At 49.0% G+C, this 24757-nt stretch overlaps 1 protein-coding gene across 1 annotated transcript in view; it reads right to left on the minus strand.

Moving 5' to 3' along the window:
- The window catches only part of N4BP2 (NEDD4 binding protein 2), a 2396815-nt gene that overhangs the window by 2184838 nt on the left and 187220 nt on the right, over positions 1-24757 (minus strand). The window lies entirely within an intron of this gene.

The raw sequence follows: 24757 nt of genomic DNA on the forward strand, positions 1-24757 counted from the left end.
ACAGGACAGTCCTAGAGAGCAGCCCATATTAATTCAGCAGAAACCCTACTGAATTCCAAAATGGCTGCTGAGGTTAATATAGAATTGGGCAGGCCACACAGGAACCTGGAACTCACAACCAATCCCAAACACACAGGGGCCACATTTACAGATCCTTAATCAGAGTCCTACCCAAGGGGAGGAGAGAGCCACTTATTTAAGATGGCCCAGCCAGACCAGTGGGACGGAAGAGCAAGAGATTTGACGAGTCAGTAATACGAGGCAGACAACTGCTTGATGTTTTATCAAAGTATGCCATTTTATTCTTAAAATACTATTCACAAAGGTCTCACTGTCTCTACTCTGCTGAGCAATTCCCTGTCTAACCAAAGCTATGGGAACACATTAACACAGGATAACTGGCCCTCACACTAAACAAATATACAAAGACAATATATGGTAATGCCACATGAAATGTACAATATTCACAGTTTCTAAATTACCTTCTAATGAATGTCCTGGGAAATTCTCCATCCCCAGGATTCAAAGTCCCTTGTGAAAATGTTCAACCAAAGAAAGGACTGTCTCGGATCAGTTCTTGAAAAGTTAGAATGAAAGTTAATTAACAAAAACTCCACTGACAACAAATCTCTTCTCCTGTTTGAAAGATCCACTTCCTGCTTCAAGAAAAACACCACCAATGGTAATACTGGCCATGGTACATTGTCGTTGCTTCAAGAAGATTTACAACAGTTCAAAAGAAAATGCAATATCCACATATTTAGGAATCCTTTAGTTACAGTCTTTAACATTCACAGTGGCATATATGTCAGGATGATTTCTCAGTGCTCCTGCTTCCACTTCAACAACCACACTTCTACCTGATTTACTATGAGAACAGTAACCTTCGTCTCGCAGTACTCCACCTTGTTTAGACTACTGCAATGTTGCATCTACTGACAACTGGACATACTACAACCGATTCGTTATTTTAAACTATTACCACATTTTCATTGATTTGAATTTTTAGACCGGCTGCGACAAGATATACTTTAAAGTACTTCAACACCCTCTGGTAGGCAAGGCACTCTTCCTCTGAATATCTGCTTTCAAAAAGGGGCAGCCTCCTTGCCTCGGTTGCATTTCTGCCACAGTAACAACTTGACCTTGCTTCTAAGACTCACTTTTATTCGTCTTCCCGAAGTGCCAATGACTGGTTGTGGCTACTTCAAGAGTCTTTACAAGCAGTCAGTTTCCCTTCCCCAGCTTTACCGGTACTTTTCTGCCAGCTATCAGCCCAAGTAATTACCCAGAAGCCTTGGTGCCACTCTCTTAGATTCAGGTAATACTTGCACATTTATATCTTTGGCCAATTAATTGTTAGTAACTTCACAGTACAGATGGATTGCTTTCCAAATTCAGGAAAGGCTGGCATTGCTGTTAATATGGGGAGACTCTTGTCTTGTACAAGGCTTGTTCTCTGCTTCAGTAATGTATACACTTAAACTTCTTCTTCGGGAAAGGTATGCCTTGTTAAAGTAAAGAACGGAATCCAGTCAACCTTCAGAAACCACAATTAGGCACACACAGCCACTCCTTGATGTTATATTCAGAGTTTAACTTTAGTATTGAATTGTATTTCTTTGTAAAGTGAAGGATAAAGTTCAGCTCTCCTTTGGGAATCACGATTAGGTACACGCGACCACTTCTTTGTTATATTCACAAGTTAGAGGTTTCAACAATGGGTTAGGTTAGATATTCGGTAATAATCTTCGTAGCATTCACCTTCCTTAATTGGTAACACAAGTCTACTGTCAAGGAGTTCCCCCCCCTTCTCACCTGGGTCCGGTGTTTGCCGGTGTCTTCGATCACTGCTTTCTTGCGAACGCTCCTGGTCTTGAACAGCGCTGCTCGAGTCTCGTCTGGTTCCAGGTTGCGTTTAGTTCCGGGATCGCGGAGTCCAGGAATCCGGGAGACTGGAAAGGCTTAGAAAGGCTCAGAACCAGGAAGGGGGAAAGGGACAGGAGTGGGTAATAGCACTGGGACAAAGGAAACAATACTGCGAGCTACGAACACACATCTGGGCTACTCTGCAATAGCATTGAGATTTGCGGAGCCGCGGAAGGCGTGGTCTATAAATAGATCAAGCCGTGTTCAGCGCATGGCGCGAGCACGGGCTTCAGCTCTGGACGGCCATGTTGGAAGTAGTACGGAATGTAAGCCCCGTTGAGACAAGGACCAGGAGGTCCAAAAGGGGTGTGATCTGAAGTTCATGACAGCATGCCTCCTCCGAAGGCCTTTCCCTCCAGGTTTGCCCGGGTGTATTAGGTGAAATCTTCTGAGCAACCGAGGAGCCTTGATATTCGAAATAGGTTCCCAGGTCATTTGGCTAGGAGGATATCCTTTCCACTCCACTAGATATTGAAGATGGCCCCGCTTATACCTGGAGTCACAAATCCGGGACACCTCATATTCCAGTTGGTTGTCAACCAGTAGAGGAGGTGGTCTACTGGATTTTTGAGAGGATTGGATGTAGGGTTTCAATCGGAATGTGTGAAAAACTGGATAAATTCTTTTCCAGGAGTCAGGTAGCTTGATTCGGTATGAGACAGGATTGATAATCTCCTTGATGGGAAATGGACCACAGTAGCGGGGAGCCAGCTTGTTTGGTCGTAAGTGTCGGGGAAGTAGTTTTGGTGACAACCAAACTCGGTCACCGACCGTATAGGAAGGACCTGGTCTTCTCTTGGAATCCGCATACCTCTTGGTCTGTAATCTGGCTTTCTCTAAGTGTTCTTTAGCCTCCCGGTGAATGTTGATAAGAGTTTCGATCCAGGAGTCAACAGTAGGTACTGGTGTAGGGTAAGGAAGAACCGAGGGTAAGACCGATGGATGGAACCCCTGGCTACAATAAAAGGGGCTGTTCTGTAGCACTGAGTGTTCGGAGTTGTTGTAAGCGAATTCTGCAAAAGGCATCAGGAGAGACCAGCCATCCTGGACCTTGGTGGCAAAACATCGGAGATATTGTTCCAGGGTCTGATTTGCACGTTCTGTGGCTCCGTTGGTTTGGGGGTGATATCCTGAAGAGAGGGCACGTTGGATTCCTAGTACCCGACAGAGGTGTTTCCAGAATTGTGAAATGTATTGGGGACCCCAGGCAGATATGATCTTTGAAGAAAGCCCATGTAGTCGGAATATGTGTTCCAGAAATATTCCAGCTAGCTCTGAAGAGGAGGGTAGTTTCATCAGTGGTGTAAAATGGGCCATATGGGTAAACAAATTTATGGTGACCATGATGGTAGTATATCCTCGGGAAGGTGGTAACTCCACTATGAAGTCTGCAGCAATGATTTCCCAAGGTTTAGAGGGTAGAGTGGGCTGCAAAAGAAGACCCGCCAGTCTCTTGTTATGTTTATTTTGGGCACAGGTTATACAAGCCTGGATGTATTGCTGCACGTCAGACTTCATTTTAGGCCACCAGAACTGTCTTTGTATAAGACGGAGGGTGTTGGTGATACCTCGATGCCCGGAATGGAGTGTGTCATGACAAAGGTTTATTATTTTTTGCTGTAACTTCCGTGTAGGAATGAGTAGTGCATTGTCCTTGAATAAGTAGCCTTCCTTGGCTCTTAATTTCCAGAGATTTCGTGTTGAAATGTCCTTCCATAATTCCGAGGATTGAGTTTGCGATCAGACTTCTTCCAGGAGACCAACTGCTTGGGCTACGAAGATCGTGGGAGAGAACATTTTAGGAAATGCCTTATCTTCAGTGGTCACGTAGTCAGGACGGCGAGACAAGGAGTCAGCGGTCAGGTTCTGTGATCCAGGGACATGGGTAATGTGGAACTGATACTGGGCAAAAAAGTAGGCCCAACGTGCCCGACGACTGTTCCTGCACTCCAGTGACTGTAGAATCTGAAGGTTTCGATGATCAGTACGGACTTGGACAGGATTTCTGGCTCCCAGAAGTAGGTGTTGCCAATCAGTGAAGGCTTGGCGAATGGCTAAGAGTTGCTTTTCCAAGACGGAGTAGTGCGTTTCACTAGGAGTTAAGGTTCTTGACAGATAAGCAACAGGGTGTTCCAAGTCGTCCTCCATCTTCTGCTTCAACACTGCTCCTATAGCGTAATTAGAGGCATCCGTTTCCACTAAAAAGGGTCGACTTGTATCGGGTTGAGCCAAAATGGGAGCTCTTTAAACGCTGGAATGCGGTTTCTTGTAATGTTGGCCAGACAAATGGGGTGTCCTTTATCAGAGCCACTATGGGTTGTACAATCTCGGAAAAGGTCGCTATGAACTTCCTGTAGAAATTGGCTAGTCCTAGGAAGGATTGGATTTGTTTCACGGACGTGGGAGAAGGCCAGGCGAGAATGGCCTTTACTTTTGAAGGGTCCATGCCAATCCCCTCTGGACTAAGGATAAATCCCAGATAGTGCACAAAGGTAACGTGAAACAAACATTTTTCAGGCTTGGCTAAGAGGTGATGTTCCCGGAGTCTTTGTAGAACTGCCTTAACATGTCCTTCATGCTTCAGAGGGTCCTTGGAAAAAAATCAATATGTCGTCCAGATAGACAATGACGAAGAGAAACAACATATCAGAGAACACCCTATCCATAAAACGTTGGAATACTGCTGGGGCATTGGCTAGTCCAAAGGGCATGACCAGGTACTCGTAGTGGCCAAAGGGTGTTCGAAAGGCGGTCTTCCACTCGTCTCCTTCCCGGATACGGATCAAATGGTAGGCACCCCAGAGATCCAATTTGGTGAATATTACGGCTCCTCTTACAGCTTCCAGGATATCCGAGATCAAGGGCAGAGGGTACCTATCCTTGAGGGTGCATTGATTTAAGCCTCTATAGTCGAGGCAAGGTCTGAATTCCTTGGTATCCTTCTTGGGAATGAAGAACAATGAAGCACCCGCTGGAGATTTCAAGGGTCTTATGGTGCCGTTTTCAAGATTAGTGTCTAGGTATTACCGAAGGGCCTTTTTCTCGGGTTCGGAAAGAATGAACATTCTGCCGAAAGGAATTACAGCTGAGGGATCCGTATCTATGGCACAGTCTTCAGGCCTGTGAGGGGGTAAGCGTGGACTATGGCAGTAGAAAATACATCAGTACATCCCTGATAGGCCTCTGGAACTTGTATGATATTGGAAACCATGAGTGGTGTTTCTTGGTCTCTTGGTGGTTCTTTAGGAGTTACAGAGGAGGGATCCAGGGATAGACAGTGGGACATACAGAACTCTGAGCCCAGGAATAATGATCCTGCTGTCCAATTGATATACGGATTGTGCTTTTGTAACCAGGGCATACCCAAAACCATGGGGTAATGGGCTGACTTAATGAAGTCGAATGTAATCCGCTCTTGATGATGGTTTATGGAAAGTTGGATCTCTTTAGTTTGCAGTCTTATGGGTCCTGAAGAGAGGGGTCTTTCGTCAATTGCTTCCACCGGCTGCATGGTGTTTCGTGACTCATACGGAATATGATGACTAACAACCCAGTCTTGATCAATGAAAATTCCCATAGCTCCGCAGTCCACCAAGGCCAGAATGGGATAGGTCTGGTCTTTGGAGGGCGACAGGAAGACCTGTAGCATCACCAAACTGTTTTGTCCAGGAGAGTTCAAGGATGGAATTGATGTGGAGCAAACATCTCTATCCCGAAACTCTGCTCCATTTAAGATAGGGAGCTGGCGTTTCCCGAATGCCGAGGAGGTGCCAGAGGACATTCTCTGACCAAATGTTTGTCTGAAGCACAATACATACACAAACCCGTATGGATCCTTCTCAATCTTTCTTGAGGTGATATGGGTCCGCGAAAGGCTCCAATTTACATGGGTTCAGGTTCTGGGGCTGGACTTGGGTTTGCATCTGTTCTGGCTGTGCTCTCAAAGGACATCTTGGGTGGGTTTCCCTTGGATTTCTTCCTTTCAGCCTTCCTTTCCTGGATGCAAAAGTCTATTTGCAAGGCCAGGTCCATTAGTGCTTGGAATGAATTTGGTCTGGCCACCCTGGCTAGTTCATCCTTGATCTCATCGTTTAGGCTTCTCCTGAACAGGGTAAAACTAGCCTCAGAGGACCAGTCTGCTTCCTTAGCCAATTGTTTAAATATGGTCACATAAATGAGCATATCTTGGGAGCCCTGCTGAAAGTCCAGCAAGCGTTCTTGGGCAGTATAGACCTGCTCTGGACGGTCAAACACGCCTATAAGGGCCTGTATGAACCCATCGTAGTCGTCTAGGAGGGCATCGCCGGAGTTAACAAGGGGTGTTGCCCAAGTTAAGGCGTTGCCGGAAAGGTGGTATATGATGAAACCCACCTTAGCCCTAGGAGTCGAGAAATAATAGGGCTTAAAGGTAAAGTGGACCAGGCATGAATCCAGGAATCCGCAAAGTGTTTTTGCCGAACCATCAAACTTGTCAACAATACCACCCAACAGGGCACCCTCCTTTGTAGCAGAATCCCGGGATAAGACCAATTGTTTGAGCGCTGCGTTTTCCGCCTTAAGATTTTGAACCTCGGTTGATAATTCTTGCATGCGTCGCATCAAGTCCTGCACGGCGGCTTCCATCTTGTTTTTAGGTTCGATCGGGTGGCGTCCCAAACTGTCAAGGAGTTCCCCCCCTTCTCACCTGGGTCCGGTGTTTGCCGGTGTCTTCGATCGCTGCTTTCTTGCGAACGCTCCTGGTCTTGAACAGCGCTGCTCGAGTCTCGTCTGGTTCCAGGTTGCGTTTAGTTCCGGGATCGCAGAGTCCAGGAATCCGGGAGTCTGGAAAGGCTTAGAAATGCTCGGGACCAGGAAGGGGGAAAGGGACAGGAGTGGGTAATAGCACTGGGACAAAGGAAACAATACCACGAGCTACGAACACACGTCTGGGCTACTCTGCAATAGCATTGAGACGCACGGAGCCGCGGAAGGCGTGGTCTATAAATAGATCACGCCGCGTTCAGCGCATGGAGCGAGCAAGGGCTTCAGCTCTGGACGGCCATGTTGGAAGTAGTACGGAATGTAAGCCCCGTTGAGACAAGGACCAGGAGGTCCAAAAGGGGCGTGATCTGAAGTTCATGACATCTACTCCTTCAGATATTAACAGTCTTAGAATAGTGAACAATGGATGTAAGCAGGGTTTCGTTTGTACGCGAGTAAAAATACTTTTCTTTTACAGGAGAGTGCTACCTTTCCCATTATTCTGGAAATTAACAACTTCTGATCATTTTACTTATATGCGTTGGAACGGGGAATTGGATACTGTTGCCGGTAATGCTTGCGCAAGGTATTTATGTTATGTTATGTTAATTGAATTTGTAAAGCACCCGCATGCCCGAAGGCATCATGGCCCTATGAGGAACCAGGATAGTAGAGAAGAGAAGAACAAGTTACTTCTTACCTTGTAACGTTCTTTCGATGGGATGCTCCTCCGACGTATTCCTTATCTTTGATAATTCGTCTCCAGCTTGCTGGCCTCGGAAATTTTTTCTCTGTAGAGGGCACTGCGCGTCGACGTCCGCCGAGTCGATGTCCCTCGACAGCCACCGTATCGGCACCGACGTCACCATGCCCATAAATAGCCACGCGTTGCGTCCGTTGCTCAGTTCCGTTTTGTAGCATAAGGTAAGTCATGACTGAATTGGTTATTGACCTTGAAGGAGCGTAAACTGCAACCACAAGGGAAGTATTACTGCGGGGATGGATGGCAGGGGCAATAAGGAATACGTCGGAGGAACATCCCATCGAAAGAACGTTACAAGGTAAGAAGTAACTTGTTCTTCGAAGGGATTGTGTCCTCCGACGTATTCCTTATCTTTGATAAACTCCCATAGCAGTGGCATGTAATTGGAGGTGGGAGTAATAATGTCATGTATGCCTTTTAGGAATGTACCGAATGTAATACGGCTTTGCCAAATCTGGTCGCTTGACTAGTGGAGGAATCCAGGTTGTAAAATCTTGTGAATGTATGTGCGGACGACCATGTGGCAGCCGCACATATGTCTCGGACCGGTACCCCTCTTTGGAGGGCCGAAGAGGCTGCGATACCCCTGGTTGAATGAGCCCTAAGATTTTGCGGTGGCTCTTTCCCTGCCAGTTTGTAACATTCCGGAATGGCCAAAATAATCCACCTGGAAATGGTCTGTTTTGTTATGGGTAGTCCCAACTTGTGACCCGAGTATCCTACCAACAGTTGGTCTGCTTGCCTAATCCTAGCCAGTCTGCTGATGTAAAAGCTTAGAGCTCGCCTTGGGTCCAGCCTATGTAGCCTTTCTTCCTCTTTCCCCAGATGGGGAGGAGGGTAGAACGAAGGTAAGGTAATTTTCTGAGTGATGTGAAATTCAGAAACCACCTTTGGGAGGAAATTAGGCTTCACCAGTAGGACAACTTTGTCCATATGGAAAATTGTATGGGGAGGGTTTACAAGAAAGAGCTTGTAATTCGCTCACCCTCCTAGCAGATGTTAGTGCTACCAATAGGACAGTTTTAAGAGTGAGAAATCTCAGCGAACAAGAGTGGAGTGGTTCGAAGGGAGTACCCATTAGGAAATTTAAGACTAAATTTAAGTCCCATAAGGGAACTTGGAATGGTCTTGGAGGATAAATATTAGTTAATCCCTTGAGAAATTGTCTTACTAGGGGTAGTTTGAAATACGATGGTTCCTCTGCAGTGCGCTTGAAGATTGATAGCGCTGCGAGATAGCCTTTTACAGTGCTAACTTGAAGGCCTGAGATTGCCAAGTAGAGTAGAAACGATAACACCGTTGGTGTACCACATGAAAAAGGGTCGATATTCTCTTCTCTACACCAGCTGCAAAATTTGTTCCAACGGCAGTGGTATAAATACTTTGTTGCTGGCCTTCTGGCCGAAAGCAACACCTCCATGACGTCATCAGGGAGGTCCCAATCCTTGTACCTCACCCTTTCAGAAGCCAAGCGTGAAGGTTGAGGGTTCTGATGTCTGGATGGAGAATCTGACCTCCCTTCTGTGAGAGAAGATTCTCTTTGAGTGGAAGACGGATTGGAGGACAGATGGACATATCTAGAAGGTCTGGGTACCACGTTCTCCTGGCCCAGTCCGGGGCAATTAGGATCATGGTTTTCCGGAATCTTCTCAACCTCCTGATCATTTGAGGAATAACAGGGACTGGTGGAAACGCATAAAGGAGTGGGAACTCCCAGTCCACTACGAACGCGTCCCCTAGAGCTCCTCTCGGGGGAAAGTCCCTTGAACAGAACAGATGGCACTTCCTGTTGGTGCTGGTGGCGAACAGATCCACCTGAGGGGTTCCCCAAAGGGCGAAGATCTCTTGAAGGACTTCCTGAGTTAGCTCCCACTCGTGGGAGACTGTGCTCTGCCTGCTCAGAGCGTCCGCCGTCAAGTTCTTCTCTCCAGCAAGGTGAACTGCCGATAGAGAGATTCCTTCCTGAATTGCCCAAAACCAGAGCTGCACTGCCTCTCTGCACAGTGGCAGTGACCCTATGCCTCCTCTTTTGTTGAGGTAGTGCATGGCCACCGTGTTGTCCGTCATTATCAGGACATTTCTCCCCTGTACTGATGGCAGGAAACCTTTCAGCGCTAGTCTGATCGCTCTCAGCTCCAATAGGTTGATGTGTAGTCTGGACTCCGATGAAGACCAACGACCGCTGATGGTCAAGTCGTTGGCATGGGCTCCCCACCCCGTGAGTGAGGCGTCTGAGACTACTATTATCTCCGGCCATGGTTGCCAAAACAGTTCTCCTTTCAAGATGTTCTCTGGATAGGCCCACCATTGAAGGTCGTGGGCTACCTTGTCCGGAATCCGGAGGAGATCTGTCATTCTCCCTGAGAATTGCGACCACTGAATTCTCAGTGCCCACTGAAGAGATCTCATTCTCAGGCGAGCCTCTGGCACAAGAAAGATGCAGGATGCCATGAGGCCTAACAACCTCAAAAAGTCGAAAGCTGGGAGACGTTGGGCATTTTGAAACTTGGTGACCATCTGCAGAATATCTTGAGCCCTCACCTCTGGTGCCGAGGCTTTTCCCAGGGAAGTGTCCAGGACCGCTCCAATGAACTGGAGTCTCTGTGATGGTATCATCTGTGACTTCTTTAAATTGAGGGAGAAGCCCAGTTTGTGAAGGAAGCGACAGACATAATCTAGCTGGATCTGAGCTTGTTCCGAAGATACAGCTCTAATCAGCGAATCGTCCAGGTAGGGGTAGACGTGGATCCCTTCCCTCCTTAGACCTGCAGCCACTATTGACATTAGCTTGGTGAAAACCCTCGGGGCGGAGGTCAGCCTAAATGGCAGAACTCGAAATTGATAATGAGAACCGCCAATTGCGAACCTCAGGTATCTCCTGTGTTTGAGATAGATTGTCACTTGGAAGTAAGCATCCTGGAGGTCCAGAGATACCAGCCAGTCCTGGATCTGGAGGGCCTGAAGGATCCGAGAGAGAGTTACCATCTTGAACTTGTCCTTCCTGAGGAACTTGTTCAATTCTCGTAAGTCCAAGATGGCTCTCAGTCCTCCGTCCTTCTTTGGTATGAGAAAGTAGGGGGAGTACCAGCCCTTGTTCCTCTCCGCTACAGGTACCGGTTCTAAGGCACCTTTCTCTAGCAGGTCTACAATTTCCTGCAAGAGGAGTGGATCTGGAACTTTTAGAGAGCTGTGCCCCGGTGGATGACTGAGGGATGCGTAGAAAGGGTAGGCAGTAACCCTGGGCAACTGTTTCCAGTGCCCAAGCATCTGACGTAATAGCCTGCCATTCCGTTAGATGGTGAGTTAACCTGCCCCCTAAAGGTGTTTTGTGTGGAAAGACCTCAGAGTGGTTTGGGGGGGGGCTGATGCAGATGCCGAGGGTAAAGAGGCACCTGCTGCTGCTGCTGCGGCTTTAGTACTTTTGACCAGTCCACCTCGGGTGGATCTCCTTTGGTCTCTTTGAGCCGGCTGTCCTCTGCCTTTCCTGAATGCGGAATAATAGCGAAAGGACTTTCCTCTCCCAGAGGTTGCTGAGGGGCGAAAAGGAGTTTGGCAGATTGCAGCTCCTAAAGATTTTGCTGCTGCTTTAGATGTTTGCAACTTTTCCAGACGGTCATCAGCCTTTTTACCGAATAAAGAAGAGCCATCAAAGGGCATATTCAAAAGTCTGGCCTGTACATCTGGAGCAAAGCCCGACTTTCGCAAACACGCATGCCTGCGGATTGTAGTACTTGCCGCCATGGCCCCGCTGATACTGTCACCGGAATCGATGCCAGTTTGAAGAGATTCGCACATGGCATCTTTGCCATCTTTAATGATGTTAAGGAAGGCTTCCCTTTCCTCTCCTTCCGGTATGCAGTCAGCCGCTGATGAAGCACACTCCCACAGTGTGTGACTGAACCTGGCGAGCGTACAGGTGGCGTTGATGGATTTCAACGCCATACTACAAGCAGAAAAGACTTTTTTTGCCATAGGATCGTACCTTTTGTCATCTCTATCCTGTGGGACAGTAGGGTAAGCAGATCTGCTGCTTGATGAAGTTGCTGCTTGAACCACCAGGCTCTCTGGAGTCGGGTGTTTTGATAAATATTCAGGGTCAGCCGCAGCTACCCTATACTTGGCTGACAAATCTTTTATTGACTGCAGGGATAACCTCAGGAGTTTCCCAATTTGATGAAATCTTCCTTTGCAAGACTGCATGGAAGGGGACCACAGGATTCTCCTGTGGACCTTTGTCTAGTATGTCTGTAAGGTCATCCGGTTGAAAAATAGGTGAAGCTGCAGACCAACCCATGAATTCAATAATCCTTGCCATCAGGGTTCTATAGGGTGTTTCGGCATTTTCCCCTGGGTCTGGTTAGACAAATTCCACTTCTGGGGGAAGTGTCCAGCCCACTTGCCTCATGTAATGATTCTTGTAGGCCTTTCAACCTTCTTTCCTCAGAGGTAAAATCCTCTGAAACAGGTGGTGTGGTCCTATGCAACCCGAAGGGTCTTTCCTGGTCAGAATCCTCCCCTTCATCGATTGAAGATAATCCGGGGTACTCTGACCTCGGAAATGGTGTAAAACCCATTTCTAGGGCAGAAGGAGCCAAACTAATCATTATTGGGCGAGAAAACGTCGATGTCGTCGACGCCAATGTGAAAGGCTTCGAAGGCACTGAGAAAGGCGTCGAGAAAACTGGAAGAGGCCTCGAAGAACTCGAGAGGATCGGGATCCTACTCGAGGATGTCGGCGTCGTGCCGGAGGCTCTTGGTATAACCGTTGGCTGTGAAGTAGCTGTGGTTTTCTCTTTTATCGGCGTCGACGATGGCATCGATTCAATCGGCCGATGCGTCGAAGAACCCTTCGACAACGGCGTCGATGGCGCCGATCCATGCGTCTAAGGGATCTTCGACGACGGCGAAAATGGTGCCTTCTTACCCGATGGCCCGTGGCGCTCTCGGGTGGACTCTTTCGCCGGGTGCAACGACTTGCGGCGTTTAGATTTTTGGGGTTTTTCACCCAGGGTATCACCCTCAGCTGTCTTCGAGGGGGTTGAGGCCGCTTTCTCGAAGACGCTTAGCATTTTCTTCCTGAATTCCTCCCCCTCAGCCTGAGAGCTGTGTTTTGTGGGGCAGGAGACCCTTTCTGGGGAAACAGAAGATGACAAGGAAGGGGATCTTCGACGTCTCTTCTTTGAGTGTCTAGATCTCGATGAGTGGTGGGAGCTACTTCGAGACCTAGAATGGGAATGCTTTCGACGGCGAGGAGACGAATGCCTCGACCGAAGAAACTTTCGAGGAGGTTTTGACAGACTTACCTCTCTCGAGCTTCCCCTTGCGCTCCTTCAAGGCTTTCGCCGTCACGGACATGTAGTCCTCACACTCCGAACAATGGTGCTCGACTCCCAAGCACCACAAACGGATCGACATTTTCTTTCCGCAGACTCAACATTTTTTGAAGCCGGACCGCAGAGTCGTCGGTTCGGATGAAGAAGCCATCGAGAACAAGTTGGTTTTATCGAGTAAATTTAAGGAGGTTTATCTGACTGAACTGAGCAACGATATTCCGAGGCTCCACGAAGCGCCGAACTGAGCAACGGATGCCGCACGTGGCTATTTATGGGCATGGTGACGTTGGCACCGATACGGTAGCTGTCGAGGGACATCGACTTGGTGGTCGTCGACGCGCAGCGCCCTCTACAGAGAAAAAAATTCCGAGGCCAGCAAGCTGGAGACGAATGATCAAAGATAAGGAATACGTTGAAGGACACAATCCCTTCGAAGAAGACATTCTAAAATAGCAGTGTTTTTAAAGTCCGTCAAAAGAGGAGGTGGTCAGCAATCTTTCGAAGGTCAAGAGGAAGTTTATTCCAGGCCCTTGCTGCCACAACAGTGAACGCGCGCCCACCAGTCCGAGTGCCCCTGAACCAGGGGGACAACTAGAAGAGGAGCGGATTGGGAATGAAGAGTGCGAGTAGGAGTATAGTGAACAAACTTAGCTTGCAAATACTCAGCACTGATGCCGTAAAAACCGGTGAACCATACACATAGACAAACATAATCCTAGCCTCAACAGGAAGCCAATGGAGATGTCTAAGTAATGGGGACATGTGTGTGCCAAAGGAAGGCCGAAGAACCGATCTTGCTGCAGCATTTTGTAGAAGTTGCAGCCGCCTGACCAAGTACTTAGGTCTCCCCCAGAGGGTCACCCATCCTATACATGTACATGGAAATGTTTTGGACCTGATATTTGGATCTGATAGCATTGTTAATGTTGCCTCCCCCATCCCGGTGCCATGGTCAGATCACTATCTGGTGCCCTTCTCCGCTCTTGGAAAGACTCCTCCCACTTCCTGTCCGAAGCCAGCTATGCTGAAACGCGACTGGGGTAATATCAGTAAACCCGAGCTTGCTACCTCCTTGTTAGCCCATTGTGGTCAGGCTGAAAACTGCTCTCTACATATCCTAGAAAATGCATATATTACTACAGCTGACCTACTAGCACCTATGAAACTATCTAAACAAAGAGCACGCCCTTCTGAACCGTGGTTTACTAATGAACTTCGTGTTCTTAAACTTCAGTGCAGACAAGCGGAGAGGAAATGGCGTGCCTCATACCTAGATGAGACAAAAGTTGATTTTTGTAGGACCCTGGTTATATACCACACTCCTATTACCAATGCTAAAAAAGCTGATTTTGGGCACACCGTGGAAGTGGCTTTAAACAAGCTTAAGGCTCTATTTGACTTAGTGCAATCTCTTTCGGCCCCTATATCTAACTGTCCCCCGATAACACCCTCCCAGGCACTATGTGATTCCCTATCCTCCTCCTTTGTAGACAAAATAACTGCTATTAGAGACACTATAAATAAGGAGGCAAGGGCTCTCATTGTAATATGACACCCGTTGAACCTACCACGACTTCTGATGCTTCTGACTGCTTGAGGGCACACACCCTTACTCTGTGAAGGTGCCTTCGGTCCGGCCACACGTTGCTGGAGCCCCTGTCGCTCCAGAGACTCACGGCTTGGTAACTGCTCCTAACCTCAGTCTCCAGCACATTCAGTACGCTGCAACCACAGCAATCGGGGTCACATCTGGAAAGACAGCTCTCCTGCACGTCCTATGCTGCACAGCCTCTGCAAATCACAGTGTTTGGGGGGATAATAGGACTCTCAGAACACCCAGATGAAAGAACAAGTTACTTTCTTACCTGGTAATGTTCTTTCGATGGGATGGTCCGACGACGTATTCCATATCTATGACAGTAATCACCACAGCTGTGCCGCTTCGGAAAATCTTCGGCGTCTGCGTCCTGCATCGATGACGGTGATGCGCCGTCGTCGAGGACCTCCTCCGACGTCTGACGTCATCCGATGTGATAAGTAGGACGCACAACGCTCGTAGCCTCGGTTGTAGTTTTTTCCCCCAGAACGTGTGACATTAGTCAACTGCCAGTCAGACACAAAGCCTTGCGGAATGTAAGCTGCAATCGCAAAAGAAATTCTGCAGCGGGGAAGGCAGGGAGGGAGCGATATGGAATACGTTGTCGGACCATCCCATCGAAAGAACATTACCAGGTAAGAAAGTAACTTGTTCTTCGAGGGGATTGGGTCCTCCGACGTATTCCATATCTATGACAGACTCCCAAAGCAGTACCAGAGCAAGGAGGAGGGAAAGAATTTAGAATCAAAATTTAGAATTGCCAATCAAATAGCAGAGCAAAGGACCGCCTTGCCAAAGGCCAGATCCTGTCCTCGGATGGAATCGAGGGAATAGTGACGTACAAATGTATGTACTGAAGCCCAGGTGGCTGCATCACAGATGTTGCGAATAGGAACACCCCTCTGCAGGGCAGCAGATGCAGCCATACCCCTGCTAGAATGGGCCCGCAAGCCAGCCGGTGGGTCCTTACCCCGCCAAGCGGTAACACTCCGAGATGGCCAAAATAATCCAGCGAGACAAAATCTGTTTCGTCACAGCTTGCCCCAAACGCTTTCCAGCATAACCAATAAAGAGTTGATCGTCCACTCTGACCCGGGACATGCGTGAAACATAAAAGCTTAAAGCTCTCCTAGGATCAAGCCTATGGAGCCTCTCCTCTTCCTTACCAGGATGCGGAGGAGGATAGAATGCCGGAAGAACAATCTTCTGGGCCAAATGAAATTCCTGTCCTTGTGAAATACAGTGAAAGGTGGCTTAACTGAAAGTGCCTGTAACTCACTCACTCTGCGAGCGGAAGTAACCGCAACTAAAAACACAGTTTTCAGAGTTAACAGCCTCAAAGGGCAAGAATGTAAAGGCTCAAACGGAGCACCCATAAGAAACTTAAGAACAAGGTTTAAATCCCAACCGAGCACCAGGAAAGGTGACGGAGGGAACACATTAGTGAGCCCTTTCAGAAACTGTGAAATTAAAGGGATTTTAAAATAAGAACACTCTTCAGACGAGCGCTTACAGATGGACAGCGCCGCCAGGTAACCTTTAATGGTATCCACTTGCAAGCCCCTGTGGGCCAAAGAAAGTAAAAAGGACAGAACCATGGGGATGTCACATGCAAAAGGATCCACATTCCGAACTCTGCACCGAACTCTGCACCAGTCGCAGAACTTACGCCAACGGCAACGGTACAGAGACTTTGTTGCTGGCCTTCGGGCCGAAAGCAACACCTCCATCACATCTTCAGGGAGGTCCCAATCCTTATACCTCAACCTTTCAGAAGCCAAGAGTGAAGGTTGAGGGATCTGACCTCTGGATGGAGAACCTGACCCCCCTCCCGTGAGAGCAGATCGTCTCGGTAGGGAAGACGACGTGGAGGGCAGATGGACAAGTCGAGAAGGTCCGGGTACCACGTCCTACGAGCCCACGCCGGAGCAATGAGGATCATCCGGGAACCGAACTTCCGTAACCTCCGCAGCACTTGCGGGATGACGGGGACTGGAGGAAATGCGTACAGCAGCGGGAATGACCACTCCACTACGAACGCGTCTCCTAAGGCTCCTTTTGGAGGAAATTCCCACGAGCAGAACCTCTCGCACTTCCGGTTGACACTGGAGGCGAAGAGATCCACTTGAGGGGTCCCCCAAAGGGCGAAGATCTCCAGGAGAATCTCCTGAACCAACTTCCACTCGTGAGAGATCGTGCTCTGCCTGCTCAGAGCGTCCGCCGTCACGTTTTCATCTCCGGCCAGATGAACTGCCGAGATCGAAACTTCCTGCTGGATGGCCCAGAACTCGAGCTGCATCGCCTCCCTGCACAGAGGAAGTGACCCTGCCCCCCCCCCCTTTTTGTTGAGGTAGTGCATGGCCACTGTGTTGTCCGTCAGGATCAGGACACTCTTTCCTCGCACAGTCGGCAGAAAAGCCTTCAGGGCTAGCCTGACGGCCCTCAGCTCCAACAGATTGATATGGAGTATGGACTCTGACGGAGACCAACGACCGCTGACTGTCAGCCCGTTGGCATGAGCTCCCCATCCCGTGAGGGATGCATCCGTCACGATCGTCACCTCCGGCCAGGGAAGCCAAAATGGAGCCCCCTTCATCAAGTTGCCTTTGACGGCCCACCAAAGAAGGTCCCGGGCGACCGAGGGCGGCACCTGAACCGGGTCCAACATCCTGCCGGAGGACTGACCATTGCATCTTGAGTGCCCACTGCAAAGATCTCATCCGCAGGCGAGCCTCTGGCAGCAGAAGAATGCAGGTTGCCATGAGGCCGAGCAACCTCAAGAACTCGAACGCTGGGAGCGTCTGGGCATGCTGAAACTTGTGCACCATCTGCTGAATGTGAAGAGCCCTCACCTGGGGAGGAAAACACTGCCCCAGGAAAGTGTCGAGCACTGCTCCGATGTACTGGAGCCGCTGTGTTGGCATCAAATGGGACTTCTTCAAATTGAGGGAGAAGCCCAGCCTGTGAAGGGAGTGGCAGGTGACGGACAGATGATCCAGGACCTGCTCGGAAGAGCTCCCCCTGATCAACCAATCGTCCAGGTAGGGGTAGACGTGAATCCCCCCTTGCCTGAGATGCGCTGCCACCACCACCATGAGCTTGGTGAAAACCCTCGGGGCAGAGGTCAATCCGAACGGCAGGACCCGAAACTGAAAGTGCGAGTCGCCAACCGCAAACCTCAGGTACTTCTTGTGCTTGGGATGGATCGGCACATGGAAGTAAGCATCCTTGAGGTCGAGAGACACCAACCAGTCCAGAAGCTGAAGGGCCTGGAGGACTTGAGAGAGAGTAACCATCTTGAACTTGTCCTTCCTTAGGAGTTTGTTCAAACCGCGCAAGTCCATGATGGGCCTCAATCCCCCGTCTTTCTTCGAAATCAAAAAATAAGGGGAATACCATCCCTCGTTCCTCTCCACTACAGGCACCAGTTCTATGGCGCCTTTCTCCAGCAGGGCTTGAATTTCCTGCGCAAGGAGCGGATCTGGACTCTGCAAAGAGAGGTTCCCCAGTGGATTGTCGCGAGGCCTGTGCCGAAAGGGAAGACAGTAGCCGTGGGTTATGATCTCCAGAACCCACACATCTGAAGTAATGGCACGCCACTCTACAAGATGCTGCGCCAGCCTTCCCCCAACCGGCGAACCATGGGGCATGGCCTCATGACTGAGTGGTAGCGGCTGCGGCGTTACCTGAGGGCAAAGAGGCAACTGCCCGAGCGGCCTTGGCACCACGGGTACCCTGTCGTCCACCTCTGGTACCCCTGCGTTGGCCTCTTTGACTGCCAGCTCCTCTCGCTTTACTGAAGGACTGTTAGGCAGAAACCTGTGCAGTTCCCTCTGGGACCACTGCAAAAGATTTAAGACTACAGGTGTTGGCAGTAAACCCACTTGGTAGCAGTCTGTACCACACAGATTCACTGTGGTAGCTGTGGCTGAGCAGTCAGACTTCCCTCAAGAAGAGTTAGGCAGTATATAGAGGACACAGGATAGGTACAGAGGCACAGTAGTACAAGCAAACACTGACCAGAGCTAGGTGTAAAAGTATATACTTATTTATTTCAAAGGCACACTCATAAATTACACTAGCACAGAAAAAGGTAAGTAAGTCAAAACACAGTCACTATTACTTATATGTACCTCCCTAGTCATTTGTTGGACAAGTCTAAGTTAACACCACTTATTTCCAAACAGAGGTGAGCGCTTAACGTTAGATGGCACTCCAACAAGTTAGTTAAAAAGGGGGGGAAAAAGGCAGGAGTAATGAAAACAGCAAAGTAAAACACTTTTCACATAAGGTTAGAAAGGCAGTCAATTGTGGAACAAGGAGAATTGGTTCGAGGCCCGCTTTAGGGAGAGCCAGGCGGAAATATGCCCAAGATCACACAATGTCACAAGTCTTTGCAGTAGAAAAGGTTTTTCTAAGTTTAGAAAAGTTTAGTTAGGGTGTCCCAGGCTTACCCAGGTTCGAGAGCCGAGGGCTAAATCTACCCCGTACAATCGGTGGCAAGGGAAGCCGGGCGGAACACAGTACCTTTAAAAGTGGAAAGGATCCTCCAGCGGTGGTAGTTGTTCCTGGTAGTGGGTGCAAGTCACGGCGTCGTCCAGAGGAAGAGGTGATCTCGACGTGGAGGAAAGCTGAAGGTCGTTGCACTACCAGGGAAGAGACCAGCCGTGGAGTTTTCCGGTTACAAAGGATTTTACCCCTCTTTCGCGGTTGAGGTAAAAAGTGGTATCCCGGTTGCCGGGGTGCTTGGCACAGGCAAGGCGGCCACGAGATGCTTCGGGATGGCGAAAAGAAGGCAGAAACTGGTTGTCCCCACCAGTCAAGGGAAGAAGACTCTCCGTCGGGAGATCTCCTCTGTCGTCGGGAAAAAGTGGTGAGACGGTTCTGCAGGGCTCCACCGGTGGTGTCATCTTGGCAGGTCGGCTCGGCTTCTCCCTCTTCGGCTTCTTAGGTCCTGTGGCGACTTCTGAAGAACCAGTCCCAAAAACCCTGCTTTTATGCAGCAAACCCCCATTCATACAGCCTAGCTGTCACTCAAACATGCTAAGTGGTGAGCGGGGTGGCTCACCACTTGGGCCAATCACACCAGAGTGCGACATGAGTTGGCAAGGCAACTCAGTCCAGGGTGCCTAAACCCCCTCCCACACCCCCTGTGGTACCCAGACAGAATGGCACCACTTTGGAGGGCTTCTGTGCAGAAGCCCGCCAAAAATGGAACAAAGGCTCGACTCGGGTTCAGGGTTACTGAAGTGAACCTAGACGCCATTTTGGCGGCGAGTTCTGGCAAAAAATCCCAACCGGTGAATTTATATTAAACAAATAAACCAGCGGTATCTTTAACATTGCACCAAAAAGTGGTGCATTAAAATCAATGGGAAATCCCATTGGGAAATATTCCGATGGAATATTTCTGTGGTATCCACTGCCACCAGCCAGAAACTCGGCGAGGGGGGACGGGACAGTACCCCCTCGACAACAGACCCAGGGGCAATCTAATTGCCCCTACCAGTACTTCCACAGTATGATGGTTTGTACTGGTTAAGTTCCTAAGTTAAGACTAGTAAAGTCAATGGTGACTTTACAGACCCAGGGAGACAGTAGTCAGTCCCAGGGTGTGGAGTCTATGTTTGGGGGTCACTATGACACCCCTGTGTTACTGCACGGAGGGTGCTGTGTAACACACATTCAAAAACCAATGATAGCCTATGGGGAAAAAATACCCCATAGCCCATAAGCACATAGCAAGTCACAGCAACACTCTCAAGTCATGTCCAAGAGTGAGGGTAAAAGAGTCTCACTCTTGGCAGGAGAAAAAAATAAACCCCAAAAATCCAGCAAAGCTGCTGGGGGACTCACTAGGTTAGGAAATTCAGCCTAAACAGAGAATTCTCCCTAACAAGGACGAGTAATAGCGAAAGGAACCACCCCTCCATTGTTGTCCCCTAGGACGAAAAGGCGGAGGTTGTCGAACTGCAGCGCCTAACGACTTTGCTGCAGCTTTTGAGGTCTGCAACCTCTCAAGGCTCTCGTCAGCCTTGCTGCCAAAAAGGTGTTCACCGTCAAAGGGCATGTTGAGGAGCCGGGACTGCACATCAGGAGCAAACCCCGACTTCCGCAACCACGCAAACCTGCGTATCACGGTGCTCGCCGCCATGGACCTGCTGACGCATTCAGCCAAGTCCAAACCCGACTGAACGGACTCACACATGGCATCCTTGCCATCCTGGACCATAGCAAGGAAACCATCCCGTTCGTCCCCTTCGGGAATATGTTCAGCCGCTAATGCAACACAGTTCCACAGAGTGTGTGTGAAACGAGACAAGGCACAAATGGAGTTGGCCGCCTGAAGCGCCATACCACCAGAAGAAAACACTTTCTTCGCCCAGCCATCAAAACGTTTGTCGTCCCTATCAGGAGGGATGGTAGGGTACGACGCCTGCTTTGCCGGGGCCGTGGCCGCCTGCACCACCAAACTCTCCGGAGTGGGGTGCCTGGTCAAGTAGCAGGGGTAGCTACTGGCTGGACGGTATTTTCGCGACAAGGACCTGCCCACTGCCGGGAGACTCTCCGGAGCAGTCCAAGCCGCCGCCACCCTTCTCTGTAAAGCCATATGGAACGGCAGTACCGGGTCAGTTGGGGGACCAACATCAAGGATGTCCGTGAGATCATCCTGCACAAACTCCCCTTGGGGAGCAGACCATCCCAAGTACTCAGAAACCCTAGCCATAAGGCGTCGGTACAAGGAATCGGCATGAGAGCCAGGCTCAGGCCTACAAAACTCCACCTCCGGAGAGGTGTCCAGTCCACTGGCATCATGCAGTGACTGCCTCAAATCGTCAAACTGACTATGGCCCGAGACAATTTCATCTGGAACCTGAATAGGAACCAGGCCATCAGAATCCTCATCCGCCTCTGAAATATATTCCAGGTGGCGAAAAGAAGGCACCCGAGAGTGCTTGCTCTTAACCAGAGCCTTCCTAGGGGGTTGCCCCATGCCACGGGGTACCTCCGACACGAAAGGCGTCGAGTGAATCGGCGCCGGCGTCGAGAGAACAGGCATCAGCGCCGAGAGGATCGGCGTCGAGGAAATCGGCGTCGACGTCAGATGCAGCACCACCAGCATCGGCGGTGTCGACACAGTCTTCGAAGCCGGAGCTCCGAGCGTGTCCTTAGACGACCTGAGCGTCGACGGCTTCGACGACTTCCTCGGAGCCGGAACATCGAGAAAGCCTGTCGACGCCCTCGACGCCTCAGACGTCGATGTCTTCCTCGAAGACATCACAGGTGCACACGGTCTCGAACGCGTCGAGGACCGGGACCTGGAACGGGTACGTCGAGAACGAGTCCCCTTGTCCGAACGGGACCTCTCCCGTGACTCGTGTCGACTACTCTTGCGAGCGGTGTCTCTCGACCTCTCACGACCGACCCCACTCGGGGGCGCGGACGGCTTAGTACCCTGCGACTCGAGAATCGCCAGCATTTTCTTCCCGAAGGAAGCCCATTCCTCCGGCGTCGCACAGCTGGTGGGGTAAGCGACGTGCCGGGCAGAGTCCTCCGAAGAGGACCGGTGTCGGCGCTTCCGAGAATGCCTCGAAGAGGCTGAGGAGTGGCGAGACCGACTCCTAGAAGGAGACCCACAAGACTTCTGACGATGACGCGGAGAGTCTACTCTCGAATCATCCGTCGAAAGCCCCGCAGACTTCGACTTCCGGGGCTTGGACACCCGACCTGCCGACAACAACTTCTTACGTTCACGTAAGGCTTTGGACGTGAGCGACTGTCCGTCGATACAGTCATCCGTGTCGTGGGCCTCCCCGAGGCACCAGAGGCAGGCGTCGTGCGAGTCCGTCACCGACATCTTGGACCCACACTCCACGCACTTCTTGAAGCCCGGACGCGGGGTCAAAGACGAAGTAGAAGACATCTTCACACGAAGGATTTTCACAAAAACGAACAGGTTCGAAGAACCAAGAAGAACAGAACTCCAAAGAGTCGAGGCGTTAACCGAGATTCACGAAGCAACACGTTCGCGGAAAAAACGGAACTGAGGCTACGGGCGTCGTGCGTCCTACTTATCACATCGGATGACGTCGGACGAGGTCCTAGACGACGGCGCATCGACGTCATCGACGCAGGACGCCGAAAAAAGTTTCCGAAGCAGCACAGCTGTGGTGATTACATGTCATAGATATGGAATACGTCGGAGGACCCAATCCCCTCGAATCTGCTGTTTCCACATTCCGGCATCCCTCTTTTTCTCCCACTTCTGCTTGGTTTGCCAGCCTTGTGTCGTCTTCTTCTTGCTACTACTACTACTACGGCTTGCATCCCAGTCACAGTTTCAGCTCCCTCTTCTCCTTCCTTTTGCCTGCACCCGAGGGGGCCTTTTATCCATCTTCGGTTCCTTCAGATGTGGGTTGTTAGGCTCAGTTGCCTGACTACTACAATAGCTGTGAGGCTTAATTGCCCGACTGCTGCAAATACATGCCTCCTCAGCCCTCACCCTCGTCCCAGTACTTCTGTGATTGTGGGACATGTAGTTCCCTTTAAAAAAAAGTTAGGTTTTATAACATTTGGGTTCATTTTAAGGGTAGATTTATTTCACTTAAAATCATTAAAGGATGGACAGTTAGAATTAGTTATAGAGGAAGATATTGGTTTTAAGGCGTTTTCTCGAGATCCTATTACATGATACCTTTGGGTGAAAGGTGGGCGTTTGTCATGAGATACTTTGAAAGATTTCTCGGTTAATAAGGCTTGCTCAGATTTAACATAACTGGTAGCTTGGGTCACAGATCTTGTATGTGTGTCAGGGAGATGTGAATAGCAACATGCCATTACCTGTTTTGGAAATCTATGACTATTCAAGAGATATAGTTTACACCTGGCAGGAATATTACCACCAACAAAACCAACAATTCCAGAACAGCAAACAGAAGCCGCAACCTTCAAAAACACCAAGAAGGGGCAGTAAAAGCACAGACCCCTCAAGCGACACCTCAAGTGAAGGAAAAGACCCAACCTCTAGTCGTCAAACACCGGTACCACCAACAGCACCAGGAACCATTACAGGGTTAACAACCCCAAACATACATATAGAAGAAATCCAATTAGAAACTGCTCCTTTCTTAGTAGACGACGAGCGCGAAGAGGAAGGAAGAAATCTAAGGAGCAAAAAGAAAAATCTAACTTGATTATCAATATTTCCCAAAAGTTTTTTTCTAAACAACAACTGGATCTCCCAAGTCTAGGCCTATCCTTTGTACCAACACATTTCACCAATCTATTTAACGAGGAAGTGCATCAATTAAAACTTGTAAGGAAAATTAAACTAAAGATTTTCTTTGACTCTATTCCGCCGACACAAGAAAGATCAGTGACCTTTTACACCTTGGAAATGAGAGCGAAAAGTAAATTTAATCCAAATGTTAATAACGCTACATTGAACTTGTTTGAGATGACAATGAAAAAAGATCTAAGATCCATAAAATACAGGGATAGTAAAAATCAAAACCTTCGAAGACATCAACATAGAATCCTGAAAGAATTATCAGAAGATAGAATAATGGAAATCAAACCAGCCGACAAGGGAGGCGCAATTGTCATAATGGATCCAATTTTATACAAACGAGGTTGTCTATCCCTTCTTGAAAATACCAGTACTTACATGGTCCTAGATCATGATCCTACCAAAGCAACCCAATCAATGATTGAAGAAGTGGTCAATAGAGCCGCGGAAGAGAAGTGGATAACTGAAAAGACTAAAGATTTTTTGATCAACAAGAATCCAATATTACCAGTGTTCTATGGACTGCCAAAAGTCCACAAAAATCTTACAGATCCTCCATTTAGGCCAATCGTAGCGCAACGGATAGTGTCTTCGACCCTTTGTCAAGATATTTGGATAAATTACTTCAACCTATTGTTCAATCAACCTCGACATACGAGAGACACCACCCACTTCCTGAATATTCTAAACAAAATGGATCAAGTGGAAGATAATTGGATCCTGTTCACATTAGATGTACAGTCCCTGTACACTTCGATACCACATGAGGAAGGCCTTGGGGCCCTAGAATGGCTATTACTGAAACAAGAATACTTTCCATCTAACAAAACCTTTGCCATTGAACTGGCAAAAATGATAATGAACAACAACTATTTCAGGTTCCAAGGTAAATATTATTTACAAACGTCTGGGACTTCGATGGGGTCAGCCATGGCCCCAGTTTATGCAAACACTTTTATGTTTTATTTTGAAACACAATACATACTAGAAAACCCAAGATGGTCAAACCAACTTGCCATATGGCGGCGGTACATAGATGATATTTTTGCAATTTGGAAAGGAACAGAAGAACAACTAAAAAGTTTCTTAGAATACTTGAATCAATG

Source organism: Ambystoma mexicanum, chromosome 6q (assembly GCF_040938575.1).
Source record: "Ambystoma mexicanum isolate Mex_15411 chromosome 6q, UKY_AmexF1_1, whole genome shotgun sequence".
Classification (NCBI taxonomy): Eukaryota; Metazoa; Chordata; class Amphibia; order Caudata; family Ambystomatidae; genus Ambystoma; species Ambystoma mexicanum.